The sequence below is a fragment of the Acartia tonsa genome, chromosome 1 (assembly GCF_053477335.1).
Source record: "Acartia tonsa isolate MP-2025a chromosome 1, ASM5347733v1, whole genome shotgun sequence".
NCBI classification, from domain to species: domain Eukaryota; kingdom Metazoa; phylum Arthropoda; class Copepoda; order Calanoida; family Acartiidae; genus Acartia; species Acartia tonsa.
The window spans coordinates 6,689,348-6,702,537 of record NC_137260.1 but is presented as its reverse complement, the minus strand read 5'-3'; the positions used below and the strand labels follow the sequence as shown (position 1 = coordinate 6,702,537).

Below are 13,190 nucleotides of genomic sequence, written 5' to 3'. Positions count from 1 at the left end.
TGTCTTTTTCTGCTCACAAACAGGTTTAAAACTGAGGCTTATGCGCGGCTGCCGAACCCTGTTAAAAATCAACAAGTAAGGATATTATGTATATGCTTATAATTTGTATATTAAATTATACTTATGTAATAATAGTTATCAGGATAATGTAATCATTATTAAATAACTCCCCCTTTTTATATTCATTTCCCTTCATTTACAAATAAAATTTATTTTACTTAATACTTTTTTTATTTAGAAAAATTAATTTTTCATTGTTCTATCTATGTATTTCTCCATATATTCTACTATACATATATCATTTTATATATGCATGCATGCATTTACTTATTTATCCATATATTTATAAATCCATCCATTGGGTAGTTTTGTTTATTATCAATTAGGATGTAGATCAATTTATCGTCCATTGTCTTATCCCTTAATAGCCATGGAAAATCTCCATGTGTTTAAAATCAGGGGTCTAAAGGGATAAGACAATGGCCAATAAATTGATGTACATCCCCAATGATATTATACAAATTACCTTGTCTGTAGATTACAATTAGTGGTTGATTCGTTTGGACGCTTAACTTAATAAACTAACCAATTAAAATTAAATGTAAGTCCTTAAAGTTGCTAAGCAAGCGAAAAAGAAAAAGTTATTATATAACTTCGGGGACTAGTGTAATAAACAGCCCAATGTCCCCTCCCTCCCTGTTCTAAAATAATGCAAATAAAATTGATTTGTCCCGCGCCTCGATACAAATGCTCTGCAAATGGTTTAAATTTTGTCTATTTCCAAAAAGCAGGGATCTTAAGGGATAAGACAGTGTTCGATAAATTGATATACATTCCATTGGTAAATGATAGTATAGTTTATGGTTCATTTTTACATCTCGATATCTATCTATTATTTTGTTTATCTGTCTGTTACTCTCCATATTCATATCATCCTATCTATCTATCCATTTATCTATCTACTAGCGGCTTGGCCCTTAGCCCCTAGGCCTAGGGGCTTTGCCCCAAGAGGTTTGATCAAACTAATTTTTCGTGTTTTAGATTTTAAAAAGAAATTAAAAAAAAAAATTTTGGGGGGGATTTTTTTTTTGGGGGGGGGGGAGGTAGTCGACCCCACTATTTTAATTTTAGTTTTAAAAAGAAAAAAATTTTTTTTTTTGGGGGGGGGCTTTTTTTCATATATTGGGGTGGTTAGGGGTATCCAACCCCCCAAGAAAACTATGTATATCGTGGTACTCTCATCCAAAATAGTTATAAACCTTCCCGGGACCTATGAGAAGCTACCCTGTAAAGGAGAACCCGATCGGTTCAGCGGTCAGCGAGATCCTTCGCTACAAACAAACAAACAGACAGACAAACAAACAGACAAACAAACAGACAGATAGACATCGTTCTACTTTGTATTATAGATTATGTATATTACATTGTGTTACCAATTTGACGATTTTCAATCCCTAATAGGCGAAACGATTTTATTTAACAGTTTAATACAGGTTTTAGATATAGATTGATAATATTCATTTTATCCTTACATTTTTCTTGGTAGAGTTTAACCTTTTCCTGTGTATAGAATAGCTTAAAACCTGCCCTGGCAAATACAAAGCATTTATCACTATAGCTTTTTCTCATAGATCTAAAAGGGATAACACAATGGCCGATAAATTAATATGCAGATTCTAATACACATAATTACCCCTTCTGTAGATTAAAATTAGTGATGAAACGTCTGAATACCTAACTCAATTAGACAACCAATCAAAATTCACTAAGTGACTAAAGCCCCTAAAGTTGTTAAGCCAACGAATAGGAAACCATTATTTAAAACTTTGGGGACTAGTATAATAAACAGGCCATTGTTCCTTCTTTTTGTTGCTTTTTCTCCTTTAAAATAGCCTGAAACCATCCACTGAAGAGATTTTATTCCTCTATTGTGTGTATCTTTATTGCGAGGGGGAAATTATCAACATATTATAGAATTATAGAACATACCATAAATTCTAAAATTTTTATATTAGATAAACCCGAAGTATTCAGGGATATCGAGGGATAAGACAATGGACGAAAATATCACACCCCGAAATAATACACCCCTAGTTATGTTATATATAAACACCAATTATGTAGATTAAAGTTATTGGTGGAAATGATTGAACACTGAATTAATGTACCCAAAGTTTTCAAGCCAACCAAGATCATGTGTACAAAACTTTGGTTACCAGACCTGGATCTTTAAATCATTTCAATGGTGCGCACCCCGATTTAGCGCACCATTGAAATAATTTCAAGATCCAGCTCAGTATAATTTTCAGTCCAATGTCCCCTCCTTGACTGGTTACTAATGTAGTAATTATGTTGTAAATTTCTTAGATTATCAAATTCATTAGCTTATTAACATGTAGTTCTGTAATTGTTCAAAATATAATGGCTCTATCGATTTTAAACTTTTATGATATGTTTAAAGGCTTTGTTTACATCGTGAGTCTTAAAAGTGTTATTTTTAAAAACAATTTGGGCATGTTAACATTGTCCTGCTGTTTTCAAACTTGGCATAACGATTCTGATTATAGAGGTACAAACTTTTATTGATTACCTAAAAGTCTGCATGTCAATTATTGAGTGATACAATAATCCTACAATCTTAAGTATTTAAAATATTGATTACTATGTCGATTAGGTACAACATTATAAGCCTATATTCAAAACTTAAAATAAATGTTTTTTAAGTCATTACTTTATCATTGGTAGCCATTTTCGACCAAACACCCTATTTTTGACCAATGACCTTTTCTGTATGTTTATTGATTGTTATTATAAGCTTTAATAATATGTTAATCATATATGTATAGGGGTGTGTGATTGCTTCCGTAAAAATAGCTTAACCTAGACAACTACATGGCCCAAGTGGCGGAGACCATTTTCGTATGCTAGCTTTCTTTTCTTTTACAGGTACATGACTGTGTTTATATTTCCGACTATATAAACTGAGTTCAAAGACCCAATACAAAATGAGGTCCCCACCCTTTTTGCAGAGTTACATATAACTCATGCCCGCTTTATTCTTTTACTTTGATAAACTTTTGTACAGTAAAGAATAATAGAAGGTTGACAAGGATTAGATGTGATTTAATCGAAATATATTCCTACAAATTGAGCTGTGTGTTTTTCCTTGGATAGTCTCTTTTCAACATCGCTGCCGTGTATTATTCCATTTACTTTGATATATTTTACTTTATGTGACTTTAGGTCACAAAATGATTCAAATTTTTAGACGATTTAATTTCCCAAGAAGTTCAACTGTTTATATCTATTTCATAGGATTCCATGAAAAATAGATGCCAAATTTATACTTTTTTGACCAATAACATGGCCGGAATGTTCCTACTCTGGGCTCTTATTGGTCGAATTAAGTGACTTTTTCTTACTTATTCATTTCTTCGGAAGTGGGGGCGCACTGTATTGTAAATAGTGTTTAATCAATAAGGATTTATTAATTCATATTCTATATAGCATGCTTATTAATAGTAAGGCTATTCTATAAATAAGGTTTTTCCGACAGTACTTTCACGCCGAAAGGGAAATGTGATAGTATTAACTCTTATTTTATGTTATATTATTGAGCCTCTAGGTGCACTAGGGGCGATTTTTTTTTATATGTTTGGGGTATTCTCCTCCAAAATAGTAATAAACCTTTCCTTGACATTTAAGAAGCTTCACCATAAAAAAAGAACATATAGATTCAGCGGTTAGCGAGATCTAAAGCTACAGTCAGACAGATAGACAGACATCATATTACTTTTACGAAAGGATCATTTTTCCAAATGATATTATTTCACTGTAAAACATTTTACTGTTCTTTTTTGCTTGTTATTGCTATGCTATTTATGGATATAATTTTTCTTGATAATTGATATGTATTATATTGATAAATATGTCAACATGAATTTATTTTATATTAAGTCAGGGAGGAAATGGATATGATATCTGAAAAAAAACTATTCCAAAAGTATGGCTTCAAAACCGATTAATATCCGGTGGATTAGAACCGATTATCAGCCATACTGAAATGTTATGTATTTCATCGTATTACAGACAACTTTCCACGAAAATAAAATAAAAATCATAAACCTGATACTAGTTTTATTAGCCTGGACCTTCGGCCCCAATATGCTAAAAAAAACTGGTTTTAACATCATAGTTTTTCATTTTAATATCCACTGAAAGCTGACTTTAATGTGATAAATAACTATTCATTAATCTAAGAATACAAGACTACTAAATATTTCATAATAGCCTAATTGTAAGTTAATTCTCATTGTTTGAATATGATTATTATAAAAATAAACTTTCTTTTATGCTATATCCTTGCATTCCATGGAGTTTACTTTATAATTATTTATTGCTTTTTAATCAGCTTTGCATAGATTAACTTTGGAAAAAGGTGTTTTAATAATGTAAACAAGAATTATTACATCCAAAAGTAGCTTTTAAAAAAAATATGTTTATACTTATAGAACACAAAGAAAAATATTATATTAAGTGAGGTTTTTTGTTCGTTTAGATCTACAATTCAGAGAGGTTTTAATTAGGTCCTAGGATGGTTTTAGGCTATTTTACTCAATAGAATAAAAAACATATGAAATGAACATTATTGGGCCTTAATATAAAATCAATAATCTTTAAATAATTTTGGCAAAAATGTGGTAATCTCTCCAAATGTTATTCTATCTATCTATCTATCAATCTATCTATCTATCTATCTATCTATCTATCTATCTATCTATCTATCTATCTATCTATCTATCTATCTATCTATCTATCTATCTATCTATCTATCTATCTATCTATCTATCTATCTATCTATCTATCTATCTATCTATCTATCTATCTATCTATCTATCTATCTATCTATCTATCTATCTATCTATCTATCTATCTATCTATCTATCTATCTATCTATCTATCTATCTATCTATCTATCTATCTATCTATCTATCTATCTATCTATCTATCTATCTATCTATCTATCTATCTATCTATCTATCTATCTATCTATCTATCTATCTATCTATCTATCTATCTATCTATCTATCTATCTATCTATCTATCTATCTATCTATCTATCTATCTATCTATCTATCTATCTATCTATCTATCTATCTATCTATCTATCTATCTATCTATCTATCTATCTATCTATCTATCTATCTATCTATCTATCTATCTATCTATCTATCTATCTATCTATCTATCTATCTATCTATCTATCTATCTATCTATCTATCTATCTATCTATCTATCTATCTATCTATCTATCTATCTATCTATCTATCTATCTATCTATCTATCTATCTATCTATCTATCTATCTATCTATCTATCTATCTATCTATCTATCTATCTATCTATCTATCTATCTATCTATCTATCTATCTATCTATCTATCTATCTATCTATCTATCTATCTATCTATCTATCTATCTATCTATCTATCTATCTATCTATCTATCTATCTATCTATCTATCTATCTATCTATCTATCTATCTATCTATCTATCTATCTATCTATCTATCTATCTATCTATCTATCTATCTATCTATCTATCTATCTATCTATCTATCTATCTATCTATCTATCTATCTATCTATCTATCTATCTATCTATCTATCTATCTATCTATCTATCTATCTATCTATCTATCTATCTATCTATCTATCTATCTATCTATCTATCTATCTATCTATCTATCTATCTATCTATCTATCTATCTATCTATCTATCTATCTATCTATCTATCTATCTATCTATCTATCTATCTATCTATCTATCTATCTATCTATCTATCTATCTATCTATCTATCTATCTATCTATCTATCTATCTATCTATCTATCTATCTATCTATCTATCTATCTATCTATCTATCTATCTATCTATCTATCTATCTATCTATCTATCTATCTATCTATCTATCTATCTATCTATCTATCTATCTATCTATCTATCTATCTATCTATCTATCTATCTATCTATCTATCTATCTATCTATCTATCTGTCTGTCTATCTATCTATCTATCTATCTATCTATCTATCTATCTATCTATCTGTCTATCTATCTATCTATCTATCTATCTATCTATATATCTATCTATCTATCTATCTATCTATCTATCTATCTATCTGTCTATAGAATGTTTCTAGAATTTATTGGCTTGTAGTGAAAGCAATAATGGATAAAATTAGCTCTCAGCTATAGGGGCAATAGAGTTATAATAGCTAGATTACATTTTTTAATAACATGATTAGATTTTAGATTATAGATTGATCAGATACAGTTAGTTAGGGCTGTTTATGATACTAGTTTTAAAATAACATTTTCTTATTTGTTGGCTTAACAACTTTGGGGACTTTTATTGAATTTTGATTAGTTGGTTCATTAAATTTAAAGTCCAAAAGTTTCAACTACTAATTGTGATATATAAAAAAGGGTTATTTATTTGTATCATCATTGTGGATGTAACCTTTTGGATCCCTCGTTTAGATAGATAGATAAATTAAAGACTAAAAAAATATTAAACCCGAATCTAATACTAGGTCTATTGTATTAACCTACCACTATTCCCAATAGAAATTAGATGACACCAAATTAACCCCTCCCCTTCTCATTTCTTCAATTGGAAAGGGAAATTTACAGGAAGGTAGGGGACATTGGACTGAAAATTAAATTGGTACACGTTCCCTTATTCGTTGGCTTGAATAGTTTGGGGACTTCTCAAATCTTAGTACATACTAGAAGTATCCAAACTTCCGATCTACTGCAGTTCACGGTAAAATATTGCTGGTAAGCCAAACGGCTGAACGTACAGATCATACCCGCCCACTGTTTAAAGCGGTATTAGAAGGCCTACAAATAATCTGGAATAGCCATAAAACAATAATGAATAATTATCTCGCAGTCCAGAGAAATGCGCGAAAAAGACCTATTTTACGCGTTTTTTCTTCAGTGAGGCTTTCCCTGTGCATAATTGGATCTTGGCTATTCCAGATTATTTGTAGGCCTTCTTATGCCGCTTAAAATGGTGTGCGGGTAATATCTGTACGTTCAGCCGTTTGGCAGCTAGCAGCCTTTAAAATTCATAGATTTTTGGAAATATTGCTTACCAGCAATATTTTACCGTGAACTGCAGTAGAAACTTTTGCAACTATAATCTAATCTAGAGCATACCTTGGGTTTGAGGTTCCTGAGATTTAACAATAGTTAGGTTAGGTTCAGAAGCGTCCAAGCTTTTTCATTTGGGGGGGGGGGGGTAAAATTTTGAAAATAAAAATTTATTAGCTCATTTTTTTTTTTTGGGGGGGGGGTAATCTTTATATCATTAAGGGAAGCTTTTTTATTTGGGGGGGGGGGGGTTAAATTTGAAAATCCAAATCCTTTGACGTATATGGTTAGGTTAAGTTTACAACTTATTTCCTGTTTATTCATTGGTTTTATTTCATAACCTTGTTTATTTCTCGACTTCGATATTCTTAATACGTAATAATTTTTTTTCTTCTGGACCTTCTAAGTTATCCTTTTTAGGAAAGTTTTGCATTGGTTGGGTAGTTTTCTTTATAGATAGATAGAAAGATAATTACATAGATAGAAAATTGAGAGAAAGAAAGAGATTAAACCAGAGAAAAGGGGATGGGAAAGTGTGTGTGAGAGAGAGAGAGAAATAAAGACATTTATTTTTAGGTAGATAGATGAAAAATAGATAAATAATAAGATAAATAGAAAGATATATAGATAGAACAATAGATAAACAAGGATGACAACATCCATAAAAGTGAAGCACTGAAACGCTAGGACAAACGGACATTAACACTTGTATATTGTCAGAACTGAATAATCAGAATATAAATATTTAAGAGTCGAAGCAAAATTATAAGTAAATTTGTTGAAAAACTTCTAGATACAGAATGTTTATGGACATACTTACATTTTTATGACTTGATTATAGAGATGCTTCGCTTATAATATTGTACTTTGTTGTCCTAGGAATCATTATTAAAAAAATCAGATCAATCGGATAATTTTATCTGATACAAATTTTGTTGTTAAAAAGTTGAAAATCAACATGTTTAAAATGGACGTACGGACATTCTAGTAACGATTATAGAATTGCCACGCTTTCTAAATCGTACCTAACTAATACAGGAATCACCAAGCAAAGTTTAAAATCGATTAAACCTTTCTAACATGACTTAATTAACGAAATAAGCTATCCGTTATAGACGTACGGACGGACGGACCGACCCTAATTATAGAAAAGCTTCGCTTTAAAAAATAGGGAGATAGAGACACGGAAAGATTGAGAAAAGAATAGAGAGAGAGAGAGAGAGAGAGAGAGATAGAGAGAGAGAGAGAGAGAGAGAGAGAGAGAGAGAGAGAGAGAGAGAGAAATAAAGAGAGAAAATAGAGAGGACTATAGAGAAAATGTGACAAAAGAGTTGTCATTAATGAGGATATTGATTTAATTTCCTCTTACATTATTTCTCCAGGACACGCTATCTATCTAACAATCTTTAATTTAAATATATCTATCTATCTATCTAACAATCTTTAATTTCTCTATCGTAATCTATCTATCTATCTATCAGTAGTCTACTAATCTATCTATCTCATTCTTTTTTTTTCTCTCTCTCTCTCTCTCTCTCTCTCTCTCTCTCTCTCTCTCTCTCTCTCTATCTGTCTCTCTCTCTCTCTCTCTGTCTCTCTGTCTCTCTCTCTCTCTCTCTCTATCTCTCTCTCTATCTCTATCTCTCTCTCTCTCTCTCTCTCTCTCTCTCTCTCTCTCTCTCTCTCTCTCTTTCTTACTAAATCCGTGATGTCTTAACTAACATTTTATGAGGGTAACTGTTTTTCAAGTAGAGAAAAAGATATGATATTGATTACCATTAATTTGTACACATTTCTCATTTTGAGACATTAGAGAGAGAGAAAGAGAGTGAGTGGGACATGGATAGATAGATAGTAAAGAGATTTTCAAGTGATCAGGGTTTTATAAAAAGTGATAAGACAATGAACGATAAATTTATGATTAACAAAAACTACCTCTTTTGCAGATTAAATTCATTGGTTTAAAATTTTGGATTCTGTTATTTTGAAGAAAAAAAGAGTTATTTAATGTGCCCAAAGACCTAAAGTTACCTGACTGTTTCATATTTATTAATACCGAACCCTTTCTTTTTAGAAAGTATAAAAAAGTTAAGAAAAATTTGTGAGAAGATTTAAATAGGCTTGTAATTTCCTAAAAACATTTTCCTAATTATTAAAACTATGTCTCTATCAATTTTAATTTTTTAGTAGCGAAGCTACTATGCTATATATATCTGTTTGTCTGTCATAAAACATAAATAATATGAGGATTATGTGCAAAAGTTAGTTAAAGTTTTTTCTAGTATGGCTTCGAAACCGATTATTACCTGCTGGATTAACACCATTTCTTAGCCATAATAAGAAATCATGTATAACATCGTTTTGCAGACAATTTTCCACGAATATTGAAAATAATACCAGTTTTGTTAGCCCTGGCCTTCGACACCTGGGGGCTAACAAAATTGGTTTTAATCCTATAATTTTTCAATTTAATATCTACGGAAAGCTGTCTATAATACGATGGTTTATAAATAAATAATATAGGATTGGTTTTGGAAAAAAAATGTAAGGTTTTTATTCTGATTAAATCAATAATTAAATAAGGGTAATGATAATTAAAAGTACATTAATTAAATAATTATCCTGTGCTTTTTCTGCCATGTATTTGTTTTATATCACTTTGTGTATAGTTTTTGTTGTAATAAAAATGTTCAGTTTTATCAGGGTGGGAGGGGACATTGGGGGCTATAGCACTTACACATCCAGCAAATTTACAGTTGATGTATTTTTGGCAAAATGTTTTCTTACTTTTTCTCATGCCATAAATACATCCAACACTGGCATTTACACATCCATACTTTTTCAATTATATGTCATAAATACATCCAACACTGGCATTTACACATCCATACTTTTTCGATGATATGTCATAAATACATCCAACACTGGCAAATACACATCTAGATTAATTTATATGAATATTTATTTACAATTAATTATATTTTGTACAGTATGTATAGGTCTTAAACTTTTTACCCTATTTTAGTTACTCTCCCCCTATTTACTTCCCTTTTTCTCAAGATGCTCACTACAAAACATCATTACATTTCCGCAGGTGGTCAAATTATTGCTATATAATATCATAATTTAGATATTTATTGTTAATTCATTGTTTTATTATGGCAGAGCCAGAGGCATTTTTTTGTGACAACAAAAACAACTGGGAACCTTTAGTTGCTGTGAGGCACTTTGTAGGCCACGATAAGCTGACTTTATACTTCTAAAGAAGCCGCCCAAGAGACTGATGGAGAACCTCAAATTATTAGGTAAAACTTTACTACATATTTTTATGTTTAATATATATTTGTATATATATAAATATTTAAAATGTATAAATCAAAACAGTTGGGGGTTATAAACAATTACATTAGATCTAGTTAACGATTTAAAATATATAATATTAGGATTAAAATAATTGTAATTTACGTTTTGTATTTTAATTAATATATATATTATATATGTATATATCAAAACAGTTGAGGGTTCTAAACAATTACCTTAGATCTTGTTATTTATTTGTAAAATATATATTATTCCTTTGCAAATTGTAAATTGCGTTTTGTTTTTTAGTATTCCAACTGTGCATATAATGAGTGATGGGAGATTACATCTACCTAGCCCTGCTGAATCAAAAGTCACAGAGACCAAATTTGCCATCCGCTCTCCTTCATCACCCAAGTTTACGAAGCCTGTGTCGCGACCACACTGAATTCTATCAGAACATCTGGTGAGTATTTTTATTTTATATGTATAAAATAAGAATAAAATATGTAGATATAGGATATATGATTGAGTATTTTCATCATAAATGTATCGACGCTTCTTAAAAAAGAGAATATTTAATTGGTATAAAATAAAGTTTAGGGTTTATAATCAAATTCAATAAACAATAAAAACTAATCTTTTTTTATTTATTAAGGAGATTTAACAATAGAAGTACAGGGATTCAAGGGACAGGACCTCCAAGACCCCACAATCAATATGGAAGTGGGGATATGTCTGACTAGTTGGTTGATGATTTTGGTAGACCAATATATAGAATTGTGACAAGGTCAAGATCGTCACAACAATCCATCACATAATGTTTATTTTTTATTTTAACCTGACAAATATATTTTAATTTAAATCTTTAAAATGCTTTTTATTTTAACCTGACAAATATATTATAACTCAAATAATATACAAGTGTGTTTTCTTATTATTTTGTGTTAAATTGCTATGGATGTATAAATGCCAGTGTTGGATGTATTTATGACATATAAATGAAAAAGTATGGATGTGTAAATGCCAGTGTCGGATGTATTTTTGACATATGTATAAAAATATGGGATGTGTTTTTGCCAGTGTTGGATGTATTTATGGCATGAGAATCGATTTTACTGTCATTTATACAGTAAAAATTCAGTTTGTCATAAATACATCCAATGCACTGGCAAAAACACATCCACTGTAAATTTGCTGGATGTGTAAATGGCAGTCCCCCGGACATTGGACTGTAAATTATACTGGTACCCAAAATTTTATAGACACTATTTAATATTAGTTGGCTTAAAAACTTTGGGTACTTTTTTTTAAAATTTTGATTAAATTATAACTTTCAGTACCCAATTTTTTCAACAAATAATTTGAATTTGAAGAAGCAGGTATTATGTTTATCATAAATGGGGGGTGTACAATAATTTTGCGTCCATCTTGATTGGTTGATACAAACTAACAGTGTCTTAAGTATTCTACTAATAATTTTATCCTACAAGAAGGGTAGGACATTAATTTATCGTCCATAGTCTTATCCCTTAAAATCCCTGGGTTTCATATAAAAACATGTCTGCCTTTTATTTACCCTTTTTATATGCTAAGTAATTTAGTGTGCTATTAATTCCGCACATTAATATATCATCAAAATACAGGGATCTTAAGGGAAACGACAATGGACGATAAATTGAGATTCAACCCAATGATGATAAACAAAAAGGTTCTACTTCTACATTTTAAAATTGAGTTTATCCCTGCTAGTTTGTACTAGCTAATGAAAGTTAAATTAAAGTTGCAAAAAATAAGAGAACGTTTTTTTATGAAACTTTGGGTACCAGTAATTTTTAAAGTCCATGTTTATCCACAATAAAACACCCAGGTCTATCTATTTGCTATATTATCTTTTTGCGAATATAAATCACTGTGCAGATGTAATTATCAACGTAAGTGAATAAACACCGCTAATTTAGTTTATTTCAACTGATTTCAACCAACTAATGGCTAATTAACAAGGATGGTTATTTCCATGATTAGCGCAGAAAAGATAAAGATATTTCATCTGTGGGGGGAGGAGGGGTGTTTACTCCCATCAAATATTAAAACCTCTCATTTTACCCTCCATTAAGATTTTTTAAATACACTATTTTAACCCCCTTAAAAACTTTAAAACCTCTCATTTTAACCACCTAAAAAAAAGTTAGGACGTCCTTGCGGGCAATACAATCATTTGGAATGCCTTAGCTAAAAAGCAGATGCTGTGTAAACCAAAAAAAAATCGTGGAATACACTTTACTTGCAAGTTTGCAAAAACGCCAGAAATAATTTGCAATGACTTTATTTCTGCGGGAAGAAAGCCTCATCAAGTTATAAAAAGACACAAAAAATTCGGTGCCTTTTGATAACAAGGATGACAAATAGACTATGCCATTAAGAAGCGTAGCAATATCAATAGTAACCCTTTTTTAACCAAGGATCTCAGGGGGATAAGACAATGGACGATAAATTTAAATACATCACAATTATCTTAAAATCATTCCTTTTTAAAAATGAAAAGATTAAAGTACCCAAAGTTTTGAGCTTAAAAATAAGATAAAGTTTTAACTAAACTTTTGGGTTCCATAGTAATTAAATTTTTTCATCTCTTTTGATATAAAAAAAAAAATTTTTCGGTAAAGATTCAGTTTTATAAGAATCCCGCGTATTTTATAATTATTTTATTAAAGTTGCAAATTTTTATTGTTTA

At 30.2% G+C, this 13,190-nt stretch overlaps 1 protein-coding gene and 1 long non-coding RNA gene across 3 annotated transcripts in view; one reads left to right on the top strand and one right to left on the bottom strand.

The window, feature by feature from the left end:
• Positions 1-13,190, bottom strand: part of LOC145307363 (protein big brother-like) — a 140,443-nt gene that overhangs the window by 99,603 nt on the left and 27,650 nt on the right. The gene's annotated exons all lie outside the window — the stretch shown is intronic.
• Positions 10,323-11,480, top strand: LOC145307476 (uncharacterized). Its single transcript, XR_013875504.1, has 3 exons — positions 10,323-10,461; positions 10,766-10,922; positions 11,115-11,480. It is a non-coding gene; the product is annotated as an uncharacterized LOC145307476 (long non-coding RNA).